Genomic DNA, 27,163 nt, shown 5'->3' on the forward strand with positions numbered 1-27,163 from the left:
ATACAAAGGGTTCAGTGGCCGGCGCGAAATGGAACCGGGCGCTTACTTGCCGGAGAAAGCGTCGCGTCGACGGCATCCACAAGCGAGCCCAGGGAGTGTCGACACGTCGCCGGCGAGTAAGTGGCCCATTGTGGGCAGACAAAAGCGGCGCTCAGACGCCGGCCCTCCTAGTTATCGCTGCTTAACGACTGTCTTCGTCTGGCCACGGAAGAGAATCCCGTGCTGGCCTGCGAAAGGAGACTCGTACTTGGCTGAAAATACAGGGAGTGCACATTCTATAGCTTATCTGTTTACTTCTGCTTCCGTAAGGTGATAATCACGATTCGATCCATTCTATTGCAGAAATCATCATACGAAGGCCGAAATCATACTTATTGTGGTAAGTGATCACGGAATACATACATATTATGAAAACTGATGTTTGTATGTAACCGGCCGGACGTAAGCCGAATCCGACTGCTGGGTGAAATTCGCCAGAGATGCAGGTGAAATATGTTTACAAGTACTTGTGAATTATGTTAAATGTGTGTAAAATATGTTGGACATGTGAGAAAAGCCACAGGTAATAAGCTCGTCGTAAACAGAGCTAGTCAGACTTGCTGTAATACATGTATTCACTGACCTTATGTTATGTTTGTTTTCGGTTTGAATTATCCATAGGTGAGTGCACTTGTGGCTGTGATCGTAATTTCCCAGGTTCAGGGTTTGTTTGTTTTGCTTTGTTTTAGAACAACTGGGCTCATACACGCCAAAGTCAAAATTATAGAACACGAAGACAGAGAGGGGTTAAAAAACGACTATACGTCAATCCCAATTGACGTAAGAGAGAACAGCTAAAAACAGGGACGTGGAGAAAGGGCTACAAAAGACACCATATAGGAATACAAAAGACACCATATAGGAATGGAGGTCCAGAACTAAAAATTAAATGCGCTTCGCCATATTGCTACGATGAATAAAAAGTAAAACGCGGTCGACAGCCCGCCGTAATTTGCTGAAACGGCCGGTAACTTAGATGGCAAACCCAAGCAGGAACGTAAACGGTTAAAAAATGGGCATTCCATCAGGAAGTGGCGGACAGTTAAAACTTCGGCGCAATGGTTGCAAAGTGGTGGGGGAGCGCCACTTAACAAATGACGATGGCTAAAAAGGCAGTGCCCAATATGCAACTTAGTTAAAATGACCTCCTCCCGGCGGGAGGGGCGAGAGGTCGTCCAAGCCACTGGGAGAGGCTTAATAATCTGGAGCTTATTCCCATGAATGTAAGGCCAATGGCGATGCCAAAGTGACACGGCCTCCTGACAGACGGCAACACAGAGAGCATTGGAGAGAATATAGCAACTCGTGGGCTGAGGTACGAGGACTGCAGTCTTGGCAGCAGTGTCAGCAGCCTCGTTTTCTGGCAGATCGACATGACCGGGAACCCACATAAACATCGCAGTGGCTCCACCAAGAGTGAGCAAGTGACAGTTTTCCTGGACCCGTTGCACTAAGGGATGGGCGGTGTACAGCGCATATAGACTTTGAGGGGTGCTGAGAGAATCTGAGCTGAGGAAAGTCCTTGTTGCCGGATGTGCTCCGTGGCCTGATACAGGGCGAAGAGCTCGGCTGTAAATACTGAGTAGTCTGCTGCCGGAAGACGATATCGAAAAAAATTGGCTCCAATGACGAAACACAGCCGACACCACGGTCAGGCCGAGAGCAATCGGTGTACATAAAGGTTCTGTCGCGAAGTTCCATGCGAAGGTTGTGTAACTGAAGGCGATAGAGCGAGGCTGGAGTAGGTGAAAGGGGTATTAGAGTGGCTCCATTTCTTATATACAATCGTATGGCGAGTTTCTTGAATGCTTCAGGGATGATCTCGAGGCTAAATTCATTTTGTACGTCCACGGTACGTGTGTAAATCGGAGCGCTGCTTACGATTCGTAAAACTCTATTCTGAATGACCTGCAGGCTACTCAGACGTGGTGGACCTGCATATCCCCACACTCGAGCAGTGTATGGTAGTGTGATAGAGCCACGGTTGTGTAGACACGGCGTTTGTGCGGGCGCAGCTGTCGTCACGCGTCCTGCTGTGGAGCGAGCGGTACCGGCGGAAGTCGGTCTGTCGCCGCTCGGAATTCAGCTCTGCTGGGTCGTTGTTCCTGCCAGAGAAAGTCTGCAGGCTCGGCGTCGCGGAATGCATATTTACGCAACTGTGTCGCGCTGCTCGAGGATCCGTCCTGACCCGGTGTCTCCCGCCCACGAGCTGCTGTCTGTCATTACGGTAACTCAACCCCTGAACCCGAGTATAACACTTCAGAGATGCAACACCTCTGTGTCGAATTACCGGTACACACTCACAGGCAGATCGTAGGTCTCAGGCAGTTTTCCACATTTGTTTATATGATTGTCGGATTGGTTCAAATATGTTCGTGAAACACGGATTTCAGAAATGTGTCAATCTAGGAGGTATTCTACTTGCTTGTGCGACATATACACATCAAAAAAAGTTTTGCGTCACCTTGGTTCCGAGAGTTCCGGAACCTGTACAGAAAATTGGAATAGAAATCAACATATACATTATTTCCGCCCTTTTTATTGCTCGTGAAAACCACACATTGCATGTATTCGTCGTGGCATACTATCCTCAAGTTCATCAAGGCGCTGTTGGTCCAGATTGTCCCACTCCTCAACGGCGATTCGGCGTAGATACCTCAGAGTGGTTGGTGGGTCACGTCAACCATATACAGCCCTTTTCAATCCATCCGAGGCATGTTAGATAGGGTTCTTGTCTGGAGAATATGCTGGCCACTTTAGTCGAGCGATGTCGTTATCCTATAGGAAGTCATTCACAAGATGTGCACGATGGGGTCGCGAATTGTCGTCCATGATGACGAATGCCTCGCCAATATACTGCCGATATGGTTACACTATCGGTCGGAGGATGGCATTCACGTATCGTACAGTCGTTACGGCGCCTTCCATGAACCACCAGCGGCGTACGTCGGCCCCACATAATGCCACCCACAAAACAGCAGGTAACCTCCACCATGCTGCACTCGCTGGACAATGTGTCTAAGGCGTTCAGCCTGACCGGGTTGCCTCTAAATATGTCTCCGATGACTGTCTAGTTGAAGGCATATGCGACACTCATCGGTGAAGAGAACGTGATGCCAATCCTGAGCGGTCCATGTGGTATGTTGTTGGGCCCAGTGTACCGCGCTGCATGGTGTCGTGGTTGCGTAGATGGACCTCGTCATGGACGTCGGGAGTGAAGTTGCGCATCAAGCAGCCTATTGCGCTCGGTTTGAGTCGTAACACGACGTCCTGTGGCTGCACGAAAAGCATTATTCAACACGGTGGCGTTGCTGTCAGGGTTCCTCCGAGCCATAATCCGTAAGTAGCCTTTGGGCGGCCTGAGTGAGGCATGTCATCGACAGTTCCTGTCTCTCTGTATCTCCTCCATGTCCGAACAACATCGCTTTGGCTCACTCCGAGACGCCTGGACACTCTTCTTGTTGAGAACCCTTCCTGGCACAAAGTAACAATGCGGACGCGATCGAACCGCGGTATTGACCGTCTGGGCATGGTTGAAGTACAGACAACACGAGCCGTGTACCTCCTTGTTTACATCTTTGGGCAGGTTTAGTGACATATCGGAACAGTCGAAGGGACTGTGTCTGTGATAGAGTATCCACAGTCAACGTCTATCTTCAGGAGTTCTGAGAACCAGGGTGATGCAAAACGTTTTTTGGTGTGTGTACATAATACCGAAAATTCGTACTAACTGAAGTTACCGGCGAGCCCTGTGAATAATGTCTTCTTTTAGAGCTCTCTCTGTGCTCCACAAGCCATCAGTACTAATTCTTGGGAGTATACCGAGGTATTATTTGAGTTTTGCGGGGATCGGGGTTCAGATCCTCGTCCGACCTTCTCCAGTCACCTTTTTCGTAGCTTAGGCCGATATTACACTATCATATTTCTTTGACAGAGATCTTTGACGTGGCGCTAATAAGGGGTATTACACTGTCGTCATATTTTTCGTCAAATTTCAAGATGGCGGACAACAGCTCGTTATTGCGCACTGCAGTTGCTAGTGCCACAATTGCATTGAGCGTTTATTTGGAGGGGAAGAAAACGGAAACATACTTGGATGAAGCCATAGGTATTTCGTCAAGGTGATAAATGTATTGCTGCGGCCGAGCTGTTCTAGGCGCTTCAGTCCGGAACCGCGCTGCTGCTACTGTCGCAGGTTCGAATCCTGCATCGGGCATGGATGTGTGTGATGTCCTTAGGTTAGTTAGGTTTACGTAGTTCTAAGTGTAGGGGACTGATGACCTCAGATGTTAAGTCCCATAGTGCTTAGAGCCATTTTGAATAAAGGGCAACGTCCTAACCGCGAAAAACACACACATTATTGTAACACCAGTTCCTTCGCACTTCACTGTTGGCACTACACGTTATGGCAAGTTACGTTCTACAGGCATTGGCCAATCCCAAACCATCGGATTGCCACAGGGTACAGCGTGATTCATCACTCGAAATCACTCGTTTCCAGTCATTCACTGTCCAGTAGCGTCTCTCTTTGCACCAGCTCAAGCGTCGCTAACACTGACTACGGAAACGTGTAGCTTATGAGTAGTTCCTGGACCATTGGACACCATTCTTCATAACTCCCCAGGCACAGTCCAGCTCAACTGCTGGTAGCAGTTTGGAACTCGAGAGTGATTCCTTCCGCGGACGTCATGCGATTTTTAGAAGCACTTTCTGCATTGCTCGACGGCCCCCATCCTTCAGTACATGAGGTCTCTCTGATCTCGGTTTAGCTTTGGTTGTTGTTTCGCGTATCCACTTCGCAATGACACCAACAGTCGACTTGGGCGACTTCAGAAGGGTTAAAATGTACCTGGTTTAATCGACAGTCAAGATCGCAATAATATCTATTGTGATTGGTTTCGGCCTATGTTAGAGCCATCCTCAAATTTTTTAGACCCTTATGGCTTGTGCTATCGTCTTCTCGGTTTTTCACGTGATACCACGATCTTACACCGTCAGTGAAAAATCGAGGAGCCTCCAGCACCAGCCATAGGGGCCCCAAAAACTATGAGGAGGGCGTTAACATAGCCGAAACCGGTCATAATAAGCAAATGTTATTGCGATCTTTGTGCTGGTATAAGCTGTCGCTAGCACACCAGGCGGCAAAGAGGTTGCGAGAAGATTGCTAGTAGGCACAAGCAACGAGCCCATCAGGAGAGAGGCCAAACAGACTCGCAAGCAACGTGCCGCCAACGCCCTCTCAACCGCTAGTATTTAGATCGCCGAGCCGGCGCGGACCGGAGGGCCCAGTCAGTCATCCAGTGAGTCAACGAGTCGAGTCATCGGTCGCAGCCCACTGGGAGTCGCAGTCGCAGTCGCAGTTAGCTCAGCCTCTAGCTCAGAATCAGGCAGCACATAGCGACCAGGGTAGTGTACATAGCGGGACTTGCACTTCACCAGCTGTGACTATACGGAAGAGCTTGTTCTACAACAACTATCTTAAGTGAAGTTGCTTTCTTATTCTTGCGAATAAAGAACCCTGTTAGTATACGCGTGCAGTAGTGTTATACTTAGAGGATACCGGCCACCAAACGACATCCTCTCCTTGCTTCCCGTGGTACAAGCCTACAGTGACAACGAGACAACACAAAAATCTCGACTGTTGATTTAACCTAACTATAGCACCAGATCACTGTACTCGACAGACAATTTGTCTAAATTTATGTACCTGATATACTTGTGGTCAGGTTGCATCCTATAGCTAGTCAGCGTCCGAAGCCACTTAGCTCTCCTTCCCGATCCATTCTGCTGTTATTACTTCTCAGCTGGCAGAACAATACTCTACACCTTTTTTTGCACAGGCGGGTCCTCCTCTCTTGACATCTGTTGTTAAATTTTACATTATGTAGTGGTGTCCGCGTAGTTTTGACCAGGTAGTGTATTTCTAGATAGCGCACACGACAGGTTGTTGACCATGCCCGAATCAAAGTTTACGGACGTCATAATTACAGCGTGCTAAATCGTTTATGAATAGTTAATATTTATTAAAGCAAATATTCGTAGATTACACGTGTTTTAAGAAATGAGTAAAACTCTCAGTAACTCATAGGTTGGTTTGAACTCTGCAGTGCAGTAATACACTCCTACACTCATTAAAACATTGCATCACCAGTTACGCTCCCGAAAACGCTAAAAATGAAGCTCTAGTGGGTCGCGTGGCGTAGTGGCGATAAACCGAGGCCCCTGACCTTGCGCACACTCGTGTTATCTTGAGAGCCTGCGCCCCACGATAACCTTGTCGCGACAGTGCAGAGTGTTGCTTTGTTGCAGTGCTGTGGCGGAGAATTTTTGTACAGTCTAACCACAGCTGCGCACCTAGACACCGGACACTTACTAAGATCATCTTTCAAATCCCCGTCCATAACCAACTAGACTTCCCAAATCACTTACGGCGGAAAATGGTCAAATCGCTCTGAGCACTATGGGACTTACCTTCTGAGGTCATCACTCCCCTAGAACTTAGAACTACTTAAACCTAACTAACCTAAGGGCATCACACACATCCATGCCCGAGGCAGGATTCGAACCTGCGACCGCAGCGGTCGCGCGGTTCCAGACTGTAGCGCCTAGAACCGCTCGGACACTCCGGCCGGCTACGGCGGAAACTCAGATGGTTTATTCTTCGACCAGTCCTATATTAGACGTTCGCCTTATCGACTAAACGTCGACGACTTTGTATCTATGACTTGTGTCTGGTTGAGCAGCATTTGAGCGACTTTGGTTAGCATACCCTGGAGTTTGTACGAAGCGTCTAACCTGTGGTTGTGTGCAGAATAGTTTGTCGGACTGTAACGACAGAGTTGTACGAAATTCCAAACTATGCAATTTTAGCTATACTGTGTGGGGCGATGATATACAGTCGGACCGTGCCAACAAAAAGGCAGCCGATTTTGTGGACCTCACTCAGGTAATCCCACATATGAGTGACGTTTTCTTCTTTGTGTCATCTTCCTGTGTCTAGAGCACAAACTGCAGATAGTGTAGCTCATCAAACTGCTGTGATTTATCGTTATATTAGTTCACAGATTTGACTTCAGATTAAGGAAAGCTCTTGACGTTTCACACAATTGTCTCTACATCACTCTGACACCTTAGTTCGGTGAGGTGTTTGTCTGTTACGGTAGACGGCGCAGTGGCAAGATACGATCGGGAGGTGCGATCAAAATAATTTCAAATGGTTCAAATGGCTCTGAGCACTATGAGACTTAACTTCTGAGGTCATCAGTCCCCTAGAACTTAGAACTACGTAAACCTAACTGACCTAAGGACATCACACACATCCATGCCCGAGCAGGATTCGAACCTGCGCCCGTAGCGGTCGCGCGGTTCCAGCCTGAAGCGCCTAGAACCGCTCGGCCACATCGGCCGGCGTCAAAATGATTTCGATCGTTTACTTAAATCTTGAGATGGATCTTCCCCGTCCTTGTCCATTCCAAACTGTTGCTCAGTCCATACTGACCTCGTCGATAGGACATTAAACCCTGAGCTACGTTTCTTGCTTCCTTTGAACATATGCTCATAGTATTTACGAGCATCAGTTCTCTTATCAGGAAGACAGCAGTATGTTTGCTGTACTTTATTCAAGCCTAAGAGAAACGTCTTTGGCGTATTAGTGGTGGAAGGTCACACATGATACTACAGCATTTTGTGATTGGGGTGAAAGAGAGGCTTCGCAATGCAATTTTAACCAGTGCTTTGGGCATGGCTTAAATAACCATAAGGAGAGTATTGCAAGAGCACAACGTACAAGTGTTCCATCGACAAAAGGCGCAGAAACTGGTTCACTAGTTTTCACGCCTCATGTGGAATTTTGTGCATTTGTTTCTTCACGAAAGTGCTAATGACTCTGCCTTATACATAATAATGCATTCACATATGAGGCATGCGCTACAACATCCGTAAAAGTCCAATCGGGGAATGTGAGCAGCTATCTAATGGCGGTTTGTTAATAATTTTCCACGTTCTGAACTTCTTACAGCACTCTTAATGGAAACACCTTACTTACTTACTGGTCATACTGGACTCGAGAGTCCATTACCGCAGCAACATATTTTCGCCATCTGTCCCTGTCTTGGGCTATTTCCTTCCATTCACCTTCAATACCTAGGCTCCTCAAATCAGCCTTCACATTGTCCTCCCATCTACGCCTCGGTCTCCCCACAGGACGTTTTCCTTCTACGTGCCCTACCAGTACTTTGCGCGCTGCCCTACCCTCATCCATTCGAGCTACGTGACCCGCCCATCGCAGCCTACGTGACTTAATAATACTGATTATGTCAGGGCTTGAATAGAGTTCGTGAACCTCTTCGTTATGCAGTTTTCGCCACTCTCCGTTAATGTCATCTCTTTTCGCTCCGAAAATTATTCCTCAAAATTTTGTTTTCAATTACTCGAAACGGCTTTTCATTTTGCACAGTGAGAGATCAAGTCTCACACCCATACAGCATAACTGGTAGAATAATAGTTTTGTATATTCTAATCTTTAAATTCCTAGACAATATCCGTGATGAAAGTAATCTATTCAGTGAGAAGTAGCACGCATTTCCCGCCCGTAATCTCTTCTTCAGTTCGGATTCAATCACATTTCTCGAAGTGATGTCCACGCCTAGATACGTAAATGTGTTCACTTTTTCAAGCTGCATGTCTCCAACTCTTAACATTTCCTGATCTACTGTTGTTGGCATTCTAGTAGTAACCAGGTATTTAGTTTTGTCCTCACTTATCCTTAGACCTACATCTTCACTAACCTTGATTAATGCATTCGCATTTGCTGTTACAGATTCTTTCCTATCGCTAATGACGTTTAGATCATCTGCATACCCTAATATCTTAATATTTCCATTTAACTCCACACCTTCTGAATTATCTGCTGCCATTCGTACAATACATTCTAGGACTAAATTAAAAAGTAGCTGAGACAGGGCATCTCCCTGCTTAAGTCCGTTCTTTATTACAAATTCTTTTGACTCCAATTTCTCCACGCGTACTCTACCTTTTGTGTTTTTCAAACTCGCTTCTATAAGTCTAACATACTTCTTTGGTATTCCAAGTTCCGAAAGAATTCTGTACAATTTTGATTGCAATATTGAATCATATGCTTTTGTAAAATCTATGAAAAGATTATGAACTGGTTTATTGTATTCCCATTTCTTTTCCAAAATTTGACGCAGGGTGAATATTTGGTCTACAGTTGATCTGTTCCTCCGAAAGCCGGCTTGGTAATCCCCCACAATTTCATCTGCATATGGTGTAAGCCTGCTTAGCAGAATATTCGAGAAAATTTTGGAACATACTTGTAATAGCGATATCCCTCTATAATTACTACAATCCATTTTGTCACCTTTCTTAAAAATTTGGATCAGAATCGACTCCTGCCACTCTTCGGGTATCATCTCTGAGTTCCATACTTTAGTTATCACTTTGTGGACTACTTCCACCAGTTTCTGTCCCCCATTTTTAACTAATTCTGCAGTTATGAAATCTGATCCTGGTGCTTTATGGTTTTTCAATTAGTTGATTGCATCTCTTACTTCCTTTAATGTTGGCTCAGGTATCTGGGTTTCTGCTGTATGTATTTCGTACACCTGCTCATTTCCTGCTTCCTGGTGTACATCTAATAGATGTGCAAACTACGCCCTCCATTTACTTAATATAGCACTTGGGTCTGTCAGTATTCCCCCGGCATCCCCTCGAAGTGCATTTGTCCTAGCCTTGAACCCCTTTCTATACCCATTTATGGCAAGGTAAAGTTCCCTAATGGTTTTTGTTTTACTGTTTGTTTCCATTTTTGTAATTTGATTGTTCAAATAATCCTTGATCTACGAGAGATGCAGGAAGAGGCAGTGATGAGGTTCTGGAAGGTATCGCCACCCATGTTGAGCCATGCTTACTCGTGTCGTGGCCAGCTGTGCGAGATTTCTCGGTTGAGGATCCGTGGCGCGAGCAGCCTGATCGAGGTCGTCCCACAGATTGTAGCGGCTTCAGTCTCGTAAACTGACATACGGATGGGAGAGCGGTGTGCTGACAACGTGCCCCCCCCCCCCCCCCCCCCACACACACACACATCCGCTTCCATTGATGCCTGTGGGCTGAGGATGACACGGCGTCCGGTCGGTACCGTTGGACTTTCATGGCCTGTTCGGGCAGAGTTTAGTTTTTTGTGACTCAGTGGATAGTCCGTCAAAAAGTGAACGCAGATTAAGCATGAATACAAGTTTACTGAATTGTGAAAAAAGAAGCAAAATAGAAATAGTGAACGGTGAAAGCTCAATATGTGCAGCATCGAGTAGAGTTGTGTAGCTGCAGTGACGTGATTATGTGCTGACGGTTGGACTGCGCAAATCTTGCTCACGCACCATTTTTATTCACAAAATTATGAACTTTCCGTCCGGTCGTTGACATGTCTTATCTCCTGTAGTCTTGGCAGTTGTAATACTAGACATTGGGTGTAGAATATGTTACGTGGCAAGTATATGATACGTGTGGCGAAGTAAATGTGATGAATAGTGAGGACAGGAGAGATGCCGGGTCGACCTTTCGCAGAAATGAAAACAACGAATAAGCGGTTGTGAACTATGTTATACCAAACGAGTTCAAATGTTAAAACGGAACGCAAGAGTCATAACATATGGCATTTGTGTATAACAAATAGGAGGTACGTACTTCTGGAGGTCCCTTTCTTACACCTCGCTGTTGCACACTGACGTTGCATCACGACACGGATACAAATCTGAATACAGCGAACAGACACGCCAGTAACCGGACGGATAGTTCATAATTTTGTGAAAAAAGTATTTGGGGCACGAGCAAGATCTGAATACAGGTCTTCAGTCTGGAATCGCGCGACCACTACGGTCGCAGGCTCGAATCCTGTCTCGGGCATGGATGTGAGTGATGTCCTAAGGTTAGTTAGGTTTAAGTAGTTCTAAGTTCTAGGAGACTGATGACCTCAGATGTTAAGTCCCATAGTGCTCAGAGCCATTTGAACCATTTTGAGCACAGGTCACGCCGTTCGCAGTTCAACACCGTGACCACATAATCACGACACTGCAGCTACAGAACAGAAGGTATAAGGATGCACATATTGAGCTTGGACCATTCACTTTTTCTATTTTGCTCCCTTTTATCACAGTTCAGCACACCTTCTTGCTGTTTTCATGCTTGCCGACCGGAGTGGCCGAGCGGTTCTAGGCGCTACAGTCTGGAACCGCGCGACCGCTGCGGTCGCAGGTTCGAATCCTGCCTCGGGCATGGATGTGTGTGATGTCGTTAGGTTAGTTAGGTTTAAGTAGTTCTAAGTTCCAGGGGATTGATGACCTCAGAAGTTAAGTGCCATAGTGCTCAGAGCCCTTTTTTTTTTTTTTTTTTTTTGTTTTTCATGCTTGACCTGTGATCTGTTTTTGATGGGCTATCTTCTGGGCCATCTCACGACTGATTCTGAGGGAGGCGCGATGGGGAGTTTCGCTTGTCAGCACGCTTAACGCTCGAATTCACGGTCCTTGTCCGACGGCTTAAGAATTCCTATTACCTGCTACAACGGGAACTAACGTCTGCCCTGCACTACACAGTGATTTGCAGAGTACAGCAGTAGAACTTAGAGAACAAATGTGTCGCTGGAGACCTTAATTCGTGGAAAAGTGCAAGCGATGGTCAGTAGCAAGGGCACGACAAGCAGAGGCCTTGAACGCAGACCGTCGATTGTGCGGCAGTAAGCGGCCGCGTGCGCCGAAAAAGTGTGTGGCGGGCGCGGCGGGAGCGCGCCAACGGCCCACAATGGCGCCGCGGGCGTAACGTACTCTCCGCCTGGCCGGTGGTGACTCATCCACCCGGCTGGCCGGTTACCTGTTTCCCTGCCGGCCGGCGCTGCACTGCCCGCCACGCTGCCCGGGAACCGTGGGCTGCCGCTCTCCCTCACACGTCCTCGCTCATCCGTAGCGACCTGCATTTTCTGTGACGAACTTCTCCGGTATCGAGCTGAAACACGTAAATATTAAATTACTGTACTGAAAGGAACAGTTGTTAAAACTTCCTAGCAGATTAAAACGGTGTGCCTGACCGAGACTCGAACTCAGGACCTGTGCCTTTCGCGGGCAAGTGCTCTACCATCTGAGCTACCAAAGCACGACCACGACCCGTCCACGAAGCTTCAAATGGTTCAAATGGCTCTGAACACTATGGGACTTAACATCTCAGGTCATCAGTCCCCTAGAACTCAGAACTACTTAAACCTAACTCACATAAGGACATCGCACACATCCATGCCCGATTCAGGATTCGAACCTGCGACCGTAGCGGTCGCATGGTTCCAGACTGAAGCGCCTAGAACCGCTCAGCCACCTCGGCCGGCCCACACAGCTTCAGTTCTGCTAGTAACTTGTTATTACAGCAGCATGTGCGGCTATCTAATGTGTCCCCTAACATCATTTCTTCTAAAATAAATGTCTTGTGGCTAGGGCCTCCCGTCGGGTAGACCGTTCGCTGGGTGCAAGTCTTTCGATTTGACGCCACTTCGGCGACTTGCGTGTCGATGGGGATGAAATGATGATGATTTGGACTTTTTTTCACTAGCTGCTTATTTTTTTATGACCCACCGTCTAATGTCTTATGGTGGGTCGTATGTTTCCACTTAGCCGCTGTGACTGGGTCCGGAGTGCCGGAGTGACTGAAAGTAACACCACCCCGGTTCCCGTCCCCACTCACACCGTTGCCCGTGTCCCGCCACGTGGAGGCGGGTTCTATTTGTTTACATCCATTTGATTTCTTTTTTGTGCAGCATTAGAAAAACTTAGAACTAATACAAAATCAAGTGATTAGGAGAACACAATACCCAGTCCCTGAGCGGAGAAAATCTCCGACCCAGCCGGGAATCGAAACCGGGCCCTTAGGATTGACAGACTGTTGCGCTGACCACTCAGCTACCATGGGCGGTCACCAACCCTCTTATTTATGGGGAATTTAGCCAAACACATTATATAAGTTTTTTATGGAATACGTAGCTCAGTACAAGCTCGGTTTAGTTCTTATTTAACTAAGGGAATGAAAAAAATTACCTTAGACCCCGAGTAACAAAAAGAGGCTCAAATGGCTCTGAGCACTATGGGACTCAACTGCTGAGGTCATTAGTCCCCTAGAACTTAGAACTAGTTAAACCTAAGGACATCACAAACATCCATGCCCGAGGCAGGATTCGAACCTGCGACCGTAGCGGCCTTGCGGTTCCAGACTGCAGCGCCTTTAACCGCACGGCCACTTCGGCCGGCAACAAAAAGAGGGACGCCGTATTTGCCTAGGGGAGAAGCTGCGATCTGAATCCCACAGGGTTCGACCATTGGACCATCATTGTTGTTGCTTTATGTTAATGATTTACCATTTAATCAGGAGGTAGGATTAGCTCTGTGTGCAGATGGTACAAGCATTGTTGTGAAGCCAAAAAAAGAAGCGTCAGCTGGTGATGACTAGTATCAAACATCATAATAGGATACTTGAGATTTTCTGCGCAAGGCATCTGTTACTGCACACAACCGTTGTTTTGAGCCGAAAACAGAGAAAATAGTAAATAATGTTTTCGAGGATGTTACTGATTTGCTCTGCACAAATGTGGTAGTTTTAAGCTCATACAGCTTTGTATTGTGAAAAGTATCCCACCTCCTATTAACCCTGTACAGCAACAGGACAGAAAGTTGGAAAAAAAAAAAAAGAAAACAAAGGAAAAACCATATAGTAGACCTCTTAAACTTTTAAGTTCAGCTACTTATGTTATAAAACTAATAGCCAACTTCGGGAATGTGAAAATGAGTAAGTTAATATATTTTGTATATTTTCATCTGTTGATATCTTATGGGGTAATATTCTGGAGTAACTCTTCTCTTGGATAAAAAGTATTCTTTACACAAAAGAAAATAATTGCAGTTATATGTGGCTTCACAAGTGTCCATCTCGTAGGCATCCCTTTAAGTAGTTGGGAATCAAATACAGCCCCCCATCTCCTTCAGAGGTGCAATGAAAAGTAAAAAAAACTTAGGAAACTTCTTATCAAGAATCGATCTGAGTTTTAGACTATCATAAATATATAGGAGCAGTCAGATGAAAGCGAGACAGATGGGAAAAAGTAAGTAAACAGTTTATTATTTCAAAAGTTATCGCCATAACTGTTAATACACTCATCGCACTGTGAGACAATAGTCAGTGCCTTCAGGGAAAATGTTTGCGGTTGTCTGCCGAACCATGATTGTACCCAGGCGTGCATCTCTTCGTCCGAAGCAAATCGACGGGCACGAAAGTCTTTCTACAAGTTACGAAGGGAAGACGAATGCCAGTCGCAATCGGGCATCGAAATAATTCGAAGTCCGACTGTGCAGACATCACACACACACACACACACACACACACACACACACAGGCGCGCGCGTATCTCGGCTTTTCATCCTATGAAGTGCCCGCATCTCGTGGTCGTGCGGTAGCGTTCTCGCTTCCCACGCCCGGGTTCCCGGGTTCGATTCCGGGCGGGGTCAGGGATTTTCTCTGCCTCGTGATGGCTGGGTGTTGTGTGATGTCCTTAGGTTAGTTAGGTTTAAGTAGTTCTAAGTTCTAGGGGACTGATGACCATAGATGTTAAGTCCCGTAGTGCTCACAGCCATTTGAACCATTTGAACATCCTATGAAGTCCAGGGACAACAGATTTAACACGATCCTACAGTAGACGCATCCAGTATTCAGTGGCTCAGCGGCCTGTCATACGTGGTGACGTGGGACAAATGCCTCATTTCTTTGGTTACAATTCTCATTAGGTGACGGCTACCCCTGCGGAGTATTGCACTTTTTTTGTCCATCAGTTTCCCTACATAATGAAAAGTGAAGCTGAAATCTATAAAACATGCGGCCTCATCTTGATGTTATAAACACTGTTGGGTCACATTACAACTGCATCCTACAAACTAGGGTAGCCATTGAAACTTCCTGGCACATTAAAACTGTGTGCAGGACCGAGACTCGAATTCGGGACCTTTGCCTTTCGTGGGTAAGTGCTCTATCAACCGAGCTACACTAGCTCGACTCAGGACCCGACGTTGGCTAAAATGGTTCAAATGGCTCTGAGCACTATGGGACTCAACTGCTGAGGTCATTAGTCCCCTAGAACTTAGAACTAGTTAAACCTAACTAACCTAAGGACATCACAAACATCCATGCCCGAGGCAGGATTCGAACCTGCGACCGTAGCGGCCTTGCGGTTCCAGACTGCAGCGCCTTTAACCGCACGGCCACTTCGGCCGGCTCAGGACCCGACGTCACAGCTGCACATCGGTCAGTTCCTCATCTACCGCCATACAGACTTCGATGAAGTTCTCGTACGAAACTTGCGGGGCTGGCTGTCTTGGAAGAAACGAATTCATTCTGGGAACAGCCCCTCAGGCTGCGACTAAGCCATATCTCCGCAGTATCCTTTCTTCCTTCAGTGACGTTTGAAAGGTAGGAGATAAAGAACTGGCGAGAGTAAGCTTATAAGGTCGGTCGTGAGTTGTGCTTGGGTAGCTCACATGGTGGAGTACTTCTCCGCGTAAGCCAAAGGTCCCGAGTTCGAGCCTTGGTCCAGTACACAAATTTTTAATCTGTAAGGAAATTTCGTATCAATGGACACTACGCTGCAGAGTGAAAATTCATTCCAGTGTTCTGTGTAATTGTGAGTACATTATGTCGGAGCTCTGTGCATTCGGAGGTGGGGCAATTGTTGGTATTCTTATGGTGGTAACCAGGGTTGCCGAAGTGTCTGGTGTTTCAAGAGGCCCTGATCGAAGATACACCGCATGCAGGGAAAGTGGAAAAGCATCATCCGCTAAGTCACAACGCGGACGAAAGAGTGTGTCGAGGATCGTGATCGACGGTCATTGAAGAGAATTGTGACAGCTGCAATAGTTACTCAGAAATGAATGTGGCACTCGCGAACTCATCACTACAAAAACAACACGGCGGAGGCGCTATAAGCTGGAAATTGCTGGGCGAGCATCAGCGAATCAGATGCCCGTGACAAAAGAACGTGGTGCCGGAACCGTAAACCTTGACAGTACAGCAACGGAAGAAAGTAATTTGGTCGGACGAGTCTTGTTTCACACTATTTCCAGCTTTCTGGCCGAGTTTACACCCCAAGAATGAAACGTGGCGGGGATTCAGTGATGATGTGGGCAGCCATACCGTGATATTCCTTGAGCGCAGCGGTTACTTAGCAAGAGCGTATTACTGCCAAGATTATGTGATCACCCCTTGGTACTGTTTGTTCCCCAGTGGTGATGCTGTGTTCCAACACGACAGCGCCCAGTTCACATCGGGCAGGTCTTGTTTTGGGAACACGAGGAAGAATTGTCGGCATCTGCGCCAGCCACCACAGTTGCCAGATCTCAATCTTACTGAGCCTTTGTGGTGTACTTTGGAGTGGGTGGTGCATGATCGCTGTCTACCTCCATCGTCGTTACCTGAATTGACCACTATATTGCAGTAAGAATGGTATAAGGTTCTCATGAAAACCCTACAAGTCCTGTATTTATTCATACCGAGACGAGTGGAAGCTGTTTTGAACGCCAACAGTTCTCCTACATCGAATTAGGCATGGTAATGTGTTGGATTTTGGCGTTACTATATTTTCGTGCACTGCCTGTAGGTCACCACATGTATGGGGACACATGTGCACTACACTTCTTACTGTATCTGCTAAAGAAGGTGTGGTGGATATTTCACGCAGCAAACACGACGATCGATTTGGTCTTATAGACGTGTGAGACCCAAGAATTTGGCTACCACGCACGTGGTCTTGATGAAACACGTCGTTCTCCTTGGGTAAGTCAGTCATCGTGATCGTACAGTCGAGATTGTAGGGGAATCGTAACCAAGTTGGCCACACGGGCGACCTACATCAGTATTTAAAGAATGCAACGAAGATAGTCTTCATACCATAGTACGTGTCCTACCGCAGTGTTTTTACAGCTACTTACAGGTAAAAACTACCTGCCACAACAGCCACTCCATTTTCGAATCAGTCGAACAAGTTCAACTGTTATCTTGGTGTAGTTGACATGAATGCCGGATGTGCCCGTTTGCTCCCGAGCAACGTACGTAACAGAATTCACTGTGTGTTGTGCTAGCCACTGAACTGGTTATCTTTCTAGTTTCTTTGCAGAGACAAGTGTTCTAACGACTGTAGCGTGTCGGTTAGACCTCGCGCACCTTCAGAATCGCTGTTCCCCTTCTTACATCAGTGGCATGTGGGTGCCGGCAGTTTATGATTGTCATTGATGCTGTTATTCCCCCGCGATACGCTATCCCCACACAGGATGCTAACGGTTAGGAGTTTGTTGTTCCGAAATATGCTGCCCCCTCCCCCCTGTCTCTTGGCCCTAAGCGAGTTGATCTTAAAACTATGACAAGTAGCTACATTTTCCCATGAAAGCAGTGCACGAAATGTGTAATCCGGTTTGTTGATTCCTCTATCTGCATATCGCAATGTCGGTATGACAATTAGGCGGTGACGATGATAATGCGGCTCCATAATAGGACGGAGCCGTTTTTTTTAGGGTGGTGTGTAACGGTTGGGTTTCTGCCGGACGGAGCGGCCTCGGCACCCATGAGAACTTTCGCACGGATGCCCTGCTCGGTAAGATTGTTCACTGTCGGCCAGCGAAGGCCGAGCTGTCACCTGCTGGCAATAGCAGCAGGCACAGTAAGGCGTTAAGGAGAGAAGCTCTCCGCCTGGAACTAGATGACTGCATTTATTGTTCTACGTTTTTCTTTTTGAGTCAAAATAATTCTTTCAACATTTTTCCGATGATGGGAGTCAACCACTGAAGTGTTAATGTGGAAGCACCTCTTTCCGCCACAAACGCTTAACTGCCCTCAAAAGAGTTTACCGTTCACAAGTCAACGGATGCCAAATATGATGATTAGAACGAACTTTCCAACAGTCCGTACTTCAGATACTTTTTACCTATGCGGAAGCGCCGTCACGAGCTGAATAATTTTGTTTTGCAATCATGCTATCTTTTCAATTTTTTTTCTTCATCTGGTCGATCCAGAAGCGTTTTCCCTTTGCAAGGCAGCCAGTAAAGGCGCGGACAAACGAAGCCGACGAAGACCAACAAACAATAGAGGCTGCATTCTGCCGAACGTTGGTCGTCAGTGCAATTGCTTCTTATCCACATCAAACGAAGGGCGTGAGGCCAAGGGATTCGGCCGTGGGAATCGCAGTTGGCTCTGATAACTAGCCGACGTTACTCCCGTTTTGTTATTGTTATAAAGCAGTGCTTTAATAAGTTTCCGCGGCCGATATTATGAGAGAAAAAGAGGATTTAGCAGTTTTTGTATGTGCTTCTTTTTCTGACGATCAGTTCCTTGCAGTAAAATGAATGCAGCACATACAAAGACTGCTAAATCACTGGTGGACGATCTCTCTTTTAAAAAGTAGAGAGCAGTGCGGTGGGAAAAAATTAATGTCTCTTGCAAAGCTGAATCGGAATATGGGATAGTTTCATAATTTTTCCCCTGATGAAATCTACAGATTTCGAATTGATATTGAATTGTGTTGGCCCTAAAATTTCAAAAAATTGGTTCAAATGGCTCTGAGCACTATGGGACTCAACTGATGAGGTCATAAGTCCCCTACAACTTAGAACTACTTAAACCTAACTAACCTAAGGACAACACACACATCAATGCCCGAGGCAGGATTCGAACCTGCGACCGTAGCGGACGCGCGGTTCCAGACTGTAGCGCCAGAACCGCTCGGCCACCAGCGGCCGGCCCTAAAATTTCTAAAGATAGGTGGAGCTGTACCTACAGTACAAAGTTAATAGTCACCCCTTGTTCTGTTTGTTTCTCTTTGTCATTCACGGCGAAAAGAAGTGAATAACGATACCACTTTCTTTTGCCGGCCGGTGTGGCCGTGCGGTTCTAGGCGTTTCAGTCTGGGACCGCGTGACCGCTACGGTCGCAGGTTCGAATCCTGCCTCGGGCATGGATGTGTGTGATGTCCTTAGATTAATTAGGTTTAATTAGTTCTAAGTTCTGGGTTCAAATGGTTCAAATGGCTCTGAGCACTATGGGACTTAACGTCTGAGGTCATCAGTCCCCTAGAACTTAGAACTATTTAAACCTAACTAACCTAAGGACATCACACACATCCATGCCCGAGGCAGGATTCGAACCTGCGACCGTAGCGGTTAAATTCTAGGGGACTGATGACCACAGATGTTAAGTCCCATAGTTGTCAGAGCCATTTTTGAACCACTTTCTTTTGCACATCGCGCATATCACTTTCTGGTAGCTGAGTTATTTTCCTCCAAGCCTCTAGCCTTTTCAGTTTGTTCTTATAATCGCAGTTCGTAAGGGCTCATTAACTTTCCCGCTCACGATAGAACTCTAACAGCTTTAATGCTCTCCCCGTATTCTGCTCTATACTCCAGTGTTTTTCAACACAATAAATACACGTTCTTAGCGAGAGCGGGCACTGCCTGCAGGGGGAACAGCGACTGTTTAAGTTTTTCAGCACAGCCACAAATCGCACTTAGTATGTTTCGTTAACTGGTTCGCTCTTTAGTTTATCAGCCAACTTCTGAATTGAAACTGTTAATTCCAGAGTGTCTGATGATGCTCTCGCTAAATTAAAGAGCGAAACCAGTCAATGAAACATGCTAAGTGCGACTTTTGGCTGTCCTAAGAAACTGAGATATACTAGAAGTAGGCCAAATGGCTCTGAACCAACGAAGATTCGACATGGCGTCGACACTAATAGGGGTGTCCCAACGCCAACCAACTGCCAGTAGATCGAACTGCAACAAAGTTCAACCGCTTCGTTGGCTTTGATTTGCCGTCCGTCACACTAAAGCAAATCTCGGCCAACGAAGCGGTTGTTTGTCATTCGTTGGCCTAGTGTGTACGCGCCTATAGAAGAAACACAGAAAAACCAAATTGTTGTTGTTGTTATTGTTCTTGTCCGAAGACTGGTTTATCCACTTCAAGTCTCTTCTCTGCGTAACTATTGCAACCTTAACATCCATTCTATCCTACTTATTACATTCGAGCCTTGATTTCCCTCTACAGTCTGCAGACCCAACACTTCCCTCCATTACCAAATTGACAATTCCTTGATGCTTCAGGATGTGTCCTCCGTCACCCAATTCCTTCTCTTAGTGAGGTGTGCCATAAGCTTCCTTTTTCCTCCAGTTTAATTTTGCAGCCCCTCATTAGTTACTCCGTTTTCCTTTCTCATCGTCAGCATTCTTTTGCAGAACCACATTTCAAAAGCTTCTATTCTCTTATTGTCAGAACTGTTTATTGTCCACTTACACTTCTGTATAAGGCTACCCTCCAGAAGACAGTTACCAATGTCTTAGTAACAATTTCTCTCTTTCTGAAATGCTTTTCTTGCTATAGCCAGTCTGCAGTTTATCATCACCTCAACTTCAGTCTTCCTCTGTTATTTTACTGTCCAAATAGCAAAACATATGCGCTACCTTCAGTGCCTCATTTTCTAACCGAATTCCCTCAACATATCCTGATTTAACTCGACTGCATTCCATTACCTTCGTTTTACTTTTGACATCTCATAAGAACCATACTCCACCCTTCATGCAAGCTTAAGAACGTTATGGGCTCTGCTGTAGGTCAGCTAGGTCTACAAACGCCTGGTGTTTACATCATAGAGTGCGAGTGTGAGCGTCATTACATCGGCCTAGGCAATGTGGAGCACAAAAAAAAAAAAAAAAAAATGGCTCTGAGCACTATGGGACTGAACATCTATGGTCATCAGTCCCCTAGAACTTAGAACTACTTAAACCTAACTAACCTAAGGACATCACACAACACCCAGCCATCACGAGGCAGAGAAAATCCCTGACCCCGCCGGGAATCGAACCCGGGAACCCGGGCGTGGGAAGCGAGAACGCTACCGCACGACCACGAGATGCGGGCTGTGGAGCACATGGTCGATTGCTTCGACGAGACAGACAAGTATTGGGGAGGCGGGGTGTGAGAGTACAGTTAAGCGAACTCATCAGCCAGAAAATTTGGTCGCACTGCTACGTAGGACAGGTAAAATAGAGGAACTGAAAGCAAAATTGATGCCAAAGATGAGAAATAATTTAAAGAGGGGTAAAAGTACACTATCTGAATGGAAGTATCCGGGGGCACGTATTAGTAAACTTTAATATGGGATGTGTCCGTCGTTTGTTTTCATGACGGCTTCAGCTCTGCTGGTGACACTTTCAGTGAGGTGTCTGAATGTCTGTGGAGGAATGGCAACCTATTCTTTCTCAAGAGCCGAAGCCAGAGAAGGTAGTGTTGTGGACACTGGGGTGTGGAGCGAAGACGACATTCCAACTCATTCCAGAGTTCAGGTCATAAAAAAGGAGAAAATGCGCGCCCGGTTGACTTCCGTGGATTCTGTTGTCGATAGGCTCGTTATCAACGCAGCACGTGACACTTCTAGAACTGAAAGGTATTTCTCGGATTCGGATAAGGAAGGAGCTAAGAGATCACCACACGACTGATTGTAAGTAATACCTTCAGTGGCGTTAGTATTTAACTGTGCGGTGAAATCCTTAAATACTCTCTTACGTTACACACAGCTTATGCAGAAAAATTACCCTGTGGTTAAGTCAGGAATTTTCATCATCCTTGTTTTTAATTACAATAGTACGTTAGTTAAAAACGATAACGTGTTGCGGTTTTCGTCTAGTCGTCTAAGGAGCTTATTGTGAGAGATTTGCAGTGTATTATTTCATTCTGCTTAAAAATTAAATGACATACGAAACGGTATTGCTCCTCTGCTCGTCTCATTTTACGTGTGAACTGCAGCTGGCCACGTTACTGGAGGCTAGCTGTACCAGCTGACCGGCCAGTGCTGTCCAAGTTAAATGAGCAGGTAAAGCTGTTGCCTCGTATTATCGCCAAGTCGATGTACGCGTAACCCACAGCACAAAACGTACCCTTATTATCGTACTTGACAGTACTCGGGACAGCTTGGCTGCAGTCCCACGTGAAACGGAAATCCAGTGAGGTTCCAGCAAACGCGGAAGAATACATAGTGCAATGTTTACATCAGGTTTATTCTAATGATGAACGGATTATAGTCAACGTTCGAAGTCCTTGATCCCTCCTGACTGACCCATTCTGCTGCTATGCTTCTCACTAGACAACAGAGTATGCACCGCCTCCGTTTGTACTGACATCTAGTGGTCAATACCGCATTACGTATTGGTGCCTGGATACTTGTGACCAGGTAGTGCATATGGGTCGGACAAGTAAGGAAGCTCGAGAGGAGGCGAGAGTTCTGCAGGGCTTACCTGCGGCGAGAGGCACCTCATCCACGTCAGAACCGACCCCCCGCCCCCACCGTCGCAGACCCGATGCAAGCGTAAGACACAACGAAATAAATAATTCCCTCTATCCGGCAGGAGAAAGACCCGTGATACTGTAAGTGGATAAATGGATATCACATGGACCGGCGATGGTAAAGCATGGTGAGAGAAATAATCAGGTTAGTAAGCCGGCGGGCGCCGCTTAGGGAGCCCCGAGGCTCAGCAAGGGGCGGGAGTCGTCCCTTCCACAACTTTTGCACTCCGGATCCGTTACACTCAGTGTGTTGAACTTTGGAATCGAAGCCACGGTCTCGGAGGAAGCATAAAAACCTGTTCAGCTATTCTTTTGTCAACAGCTAGTATGTATAGTCTTTTTTTCTGTTTTCCGTCGTTCTTCAGTTGCTTCAAAACTCATGGAGGCATATTCCGTCTTTGCAACTAAATGAAAGGCAGTTTTCTTTTTGCCATACGCGTTTTGCTTCTTTTATTTATGAAGCGTCTTTCGTGCGATTTCCAACATTTCTAGTTCATGAGTTGGTCCGGGAGGTGCGTTCATTACGTTCACAGCAGGACTAGACACGTGGACTAGCAACTCTGGAAATCGCCACTGAGGTTGCTTCATAAAAAAAAGAAGCGAAACGCGTATGACAAAAAAACTGCCTTTCCTTTAGTTGCAAAGACGGAAAATGCCTCTATGAAGCTATTACCTCTTACGCCTTCGGCGTCGTCTTACACTTACAAGGAGACGGCACGACCGTGGGGTCGGGGATTTGTCCGAAATTTTGTGTGGTGAAGGAGGACCCCTAACACCTCACGTGGTTAAAATATTAGGACGCAATACCCGGAAAATCCCGGGAAAAATCGGTCCAAAGTTTCTTAGGTGCCTTTGGGTATAAAATGTTAGTCCATTGCCGAGCCGCCGTCTGGCGTAGATATTTAGGCCTCGAAGTATTACGCCAGAGGTCTCGGGTTCGAGTCCTCCTCTGGCACTTTTTTTTTTCATCTCTTTCATTTTCTTTTGTTATTCCACCAATTATTCAGAAGTTTTCCAAACCTACATTATCTTTAACAAATTAGTTACATTATTGAATAAAAATTATTTTCTTCATTCATGGCGGTTGGTTTTCCATTTCTAATAGTAAATTATATGAGGGGAAACATTGGGTTTTTAATCACAATAACAAAGTCGATTGGAAAACATTTAGTTTTTATACATATAATAATTATAAACAAGAACTGCAGTGGTAATTATCGTAAAAACAAACAAAGCAATAATTTTTGCGACATCTTGCGCGACATATAAAGGCGGATATTTTTCAATCACAGGGCGTTTGCAATAAATCTGTACAAAAACATGCCCCATTAACATTTACGAAAATGTTTTGAGTTTCTGATCATTTTGAGGCAAACCAGGCATATTGAATCATGTCTCGGAATATTGGTGACGATAATTGACGGTGAATTATAGAACGAATTTTTATACAATCTTCCCGGGAATTAATTTCACGATTCTTCTGTAACAATGCGCTGCAATTTTGCAAGCAACAGAAGAAAAAAAAAAGTCCCGCAGGAGGAATCGAACCCAACAAAAAATGGTTCAAATGGCTCTGAGCACTATGGGACTCAACTGCCGAGGTCATTAGTCCCCTAGAACTTAGAACTAGTTAAACCTAACTAACCTAAGGACATCACAAACATCCATGCCCGAGGCAGGATTCGAACCTGCGACCGTAGCGGTCTTGCGGTTCCAGACTGCAGCGCCTTTAACCGCACGGCCACTTCGGCCGGCCTCGAACCCAACACCTCTGGCGTAAGGGACCGAGCGCTAACCATGTAGGCCAGACGGCGGGTCGGTACTGGAGTAACATTTTATACTCATAAGGCACCTAAGAAACTTTGGATCGATTTTTCCCGGGATTTTCCGAGTAGTGCGTCCTAATATTTTAACCACGTGAGGTGTTAGGGGTCCTCCTTCACCACACAAAATTGCGGACAAATCCCCGACCCCACGGTCGTGCCGTCTCCTTGTTAGTGTTTGTGCCAATGTTTACAGTTTCGCGACGTCGTTCACGTACACCAACTTCAAAAAGATGCGCGCGTAATTTGCATTCAACATTTCGTAACTGTTGGAAATGGAGAAGCACTCGTTATGAACCTTTCAGAGACTTTGGATGGATTTCCTTTTCACGATAAACAGTCCGAAAAGAAATAATTCTATTGCGGTACGATATTCAAGTTTATCTGCTTGAACGAAACACAAAAGCGCTGCTTCTGTTCCTCAGCTCAGTTTGACTGTAGCCTTATGTTATTGCGCAACGTGGGCACCCAAGTGGTGGTGTGTGTGAGGAGCGGCGGTGTGCCGGCGCCCTGGCTGCAGGCTGTCACGCAATACAGGCCGGCCCTGCTGCAGCAGCCCGTTACGAGGCCTCCACAGTCACCGCCTCCGTCTCGGTAGGCGCGCACGCGCCGCGGGCAAGGACAGCCGCTCCGGATCGAATTCGTTCCTCCACTCCCTACGGGCTTAAGGGGAGTATGAGTGGCCTATCCCGCTAATGTTAAATTTGCTAATTTCGTGGCCCATGTTCTCAAGAACTACTTCATGCAACTTAATGAAGCTTTTGCATCTTGCTTGTACGTGGCCACGCGGTTAGAGGCGTCATGTCACGAATCGGGCGGCCATTCCCACCGTAGGTTCGAATCCTCCCTCGGGCATGGGTGTGTGTGTTGTCTTTAGCATAAGTTAGTTTAAGTAGCGTGTAAGTCTAGGGACCGATGAACTCAGCAGTTTGGTCCCATAGGAATTCACACACATTTGAACTTGTACGTTCATCATGCACTTACTCCTCCAGTTTGATTGAAGTATATATTCTATGAGTTACGAAAATTTTTAATGTTATATTATTTTTATTACAGTTTTTCCGTACGTTTATACAGCGCGTTCCAAAAACGACTTAACAACTTTGAAAATTCATATAAATTAATTCATGGTACCTACAGAGGTGATTGTAGTGTCAATTTGTAGGGAAATACATCAAGTTACGTCTCGCGTAGTTTGCTAGTACCGAATCGCACCGTAAGGAGCGCTAGCGGCAGTTGCGTTAAATATGGCTGCCTTCACTGGACCCTAGCATGCTAACTGTGTGTTTTGGTTTGAAGAATCGAAGTCGGCGACAACAGTCCACCGTAATTTCCGTGCAAAGTACGCTAAAGATCCTCCTAGTAGGCCTACAATTTATGAGCGGGATAAATGTTTTATAGAAACAGGGTGCTCTGTAAGTCATGGGAAACCATCAGAGCCTGCCGCTGTGGCCGAGCGTTCCTAGGTGCTTCAGTCCGGAACCGCGCTGCTGCTGCGGTCGCAGGTTCGAATCCTGCCTCGGGCATAGATGTGTGTGCTGTCCTTGGGTTTAAGTTGTTCTAAGTCTAGGGGACTTATGACCTCAGATGTTAAGTCCCATAGTGCTTAGAGCCATCTGAACCAAACCATCAGATCGTCCAAGCACATCTGACGATGTCTTTAGCGAGTGAGACAACGTTTTGTCAACAGACCTACGAAATCGACCAGGCATACATCTCGCGAATTGCAAAGCCCACATACGACTGTTTGGCGTGTGTTGAGAAACCGTTTACATTTGAAACCGTACAGATTGACGATCGTACAAGCAATAAATGACACTGATAAAATTGCTCGCAACAACTTCTGTGTGGACAAAATAATCTTTTCTGACGAGTCTACTTTTCACTTAGGTGGCAAGGTTAATACACACAACTGTAGGATTTGGGGCAGTGAAAATCTACATCAAACGTTGCAGCATGTTCGTGATAGCCCCAATCTGAAAGTTTTTTTGTGCATTGAGCAAGAACAAAGTGTACGGCCTCCTTTTTATGTGAGAGAAGTGTCAACGGAATAGTGTGCCTAGATCTGTTACAACAATTTTTGATAACACAAATCGTTGAGAATGACCAAGAACGAAATGTTGCACCACTCCAGTACCTGGCTGACGTTCGGGATTTTCTCAGTGACCGCTTTACAGGTCAATGGATTGGCCGTGATGCGTCAATTGCATGGCCCCCAAGTTTCCCAGACCTGACACCACTCAATTTTTGTTTTTTTATGGAGATTCATCAAGGATATAGTGTTTGTACCTCCTGTGCCGGCTTCTCTATCTGAACTTAGAGCAAGAATTTACGCCGCCACTGAGCAAGTTATACCAGCAATGCTACAGCGAGTTTGGGAAGAAATTTACTTCCGATTGGATGTGTGTAGAATAACCGACAGAAGCCACGTACCACATCTTTAGTTTAAGGTAAAAAAATTGATATGTTTCGCTACAAAATAACGCAGCTCTATATCTTATTTCAATAAATTTATATGCATTTTTAAAGTTGTCAAGTCCTTTTTGAAACACCCTGAATCTCTAATGTTCAAAACAAGGATATTATAAATTAACTACAAAACAGTCAAAACTCTCGTAAGAAAATGAAACACCTTCATCCGTCCTTACGATGTCATTCTTCAGTCCGGAACCGCGCGACTGCTACGGTCGCAGGTTCGAATCCTGCCTCGGGCATGGATGTGTGTGATGTCCTTAGGTTGGTTAGGTTGAAGTAGTTCTAAGTTCTAGGGGACTGATGACGTCAGATGTTAAGTCCCATAGTGCTCAGAGCCATTTGAACCATTTTTTTGAACGACGTCATTTATTGTGTAGCTACCAGTTTCGACGCTTCAGTGCACCATCTTCAGGTAT

The 27,163-nt window shown here is 46.1% G+C and overlaps 1 protein-coding gene and 2 long non-coding RNA genes across 4 annotated transcripts in view; 1 reads left to right on the forward strand and 2 right to left on the reverse strand.

The window, feature by feature from the left end:
* The window catches only part of LOC126195228 (uncharacterized), an 80,814-nt gene extending 68,826 nt beyond the window's left edge, over window positions 1-11,988 (reverse strand). Inside the window, exon 1 of the long non-coding RNA XR_007538562.1 lies at window positions 11,920-11,988. This is a non-coding gene — a long non-coding RNA (uncharacterized LOC126195228). The remainder of the gene's footprint in view (window positions 1-11,919) is intronic.
* Window positions 1-27,163, forward strand: part of LOC126195224 (myristoylated alanine-rich C-kinase substrate) — a 495,457-nt gene that overhangs the window by 19,633 nt on the left and 448,661 nt on the right. The window lies entirely within an intron of this gene.
* LOC126195227 (uncharacterized) overlaps window positions 11,983-27,163 on the reverse strand; it is a 386,656-nt gene continuing 371,475 nt past the window's right edge. The window contains exon 5 of the long non-coding RNA XR_007538561.1: window positions 11,983-12,051. This is a non-coding gene — a long non-coding RNA (uncharacterized LOC126195227). The remainder of the gene's footprint in view (window positions 12,052-27,163) is intronic.

This window comes from Schistocerca nitens, chromosome 7 (assembly GCF_023898315.1).
Source record: "Schistocerca nitens isolate TAMUIC-IGC-003100 chromosome 7, iqSchNite1.1, whole genome shotgun sequence".
NCBI lineage: Eukaryota > Metazoa > Arthropoda > Insecta > Orthoptera > Acrididae > Schistocerca > Schistocerca nitens.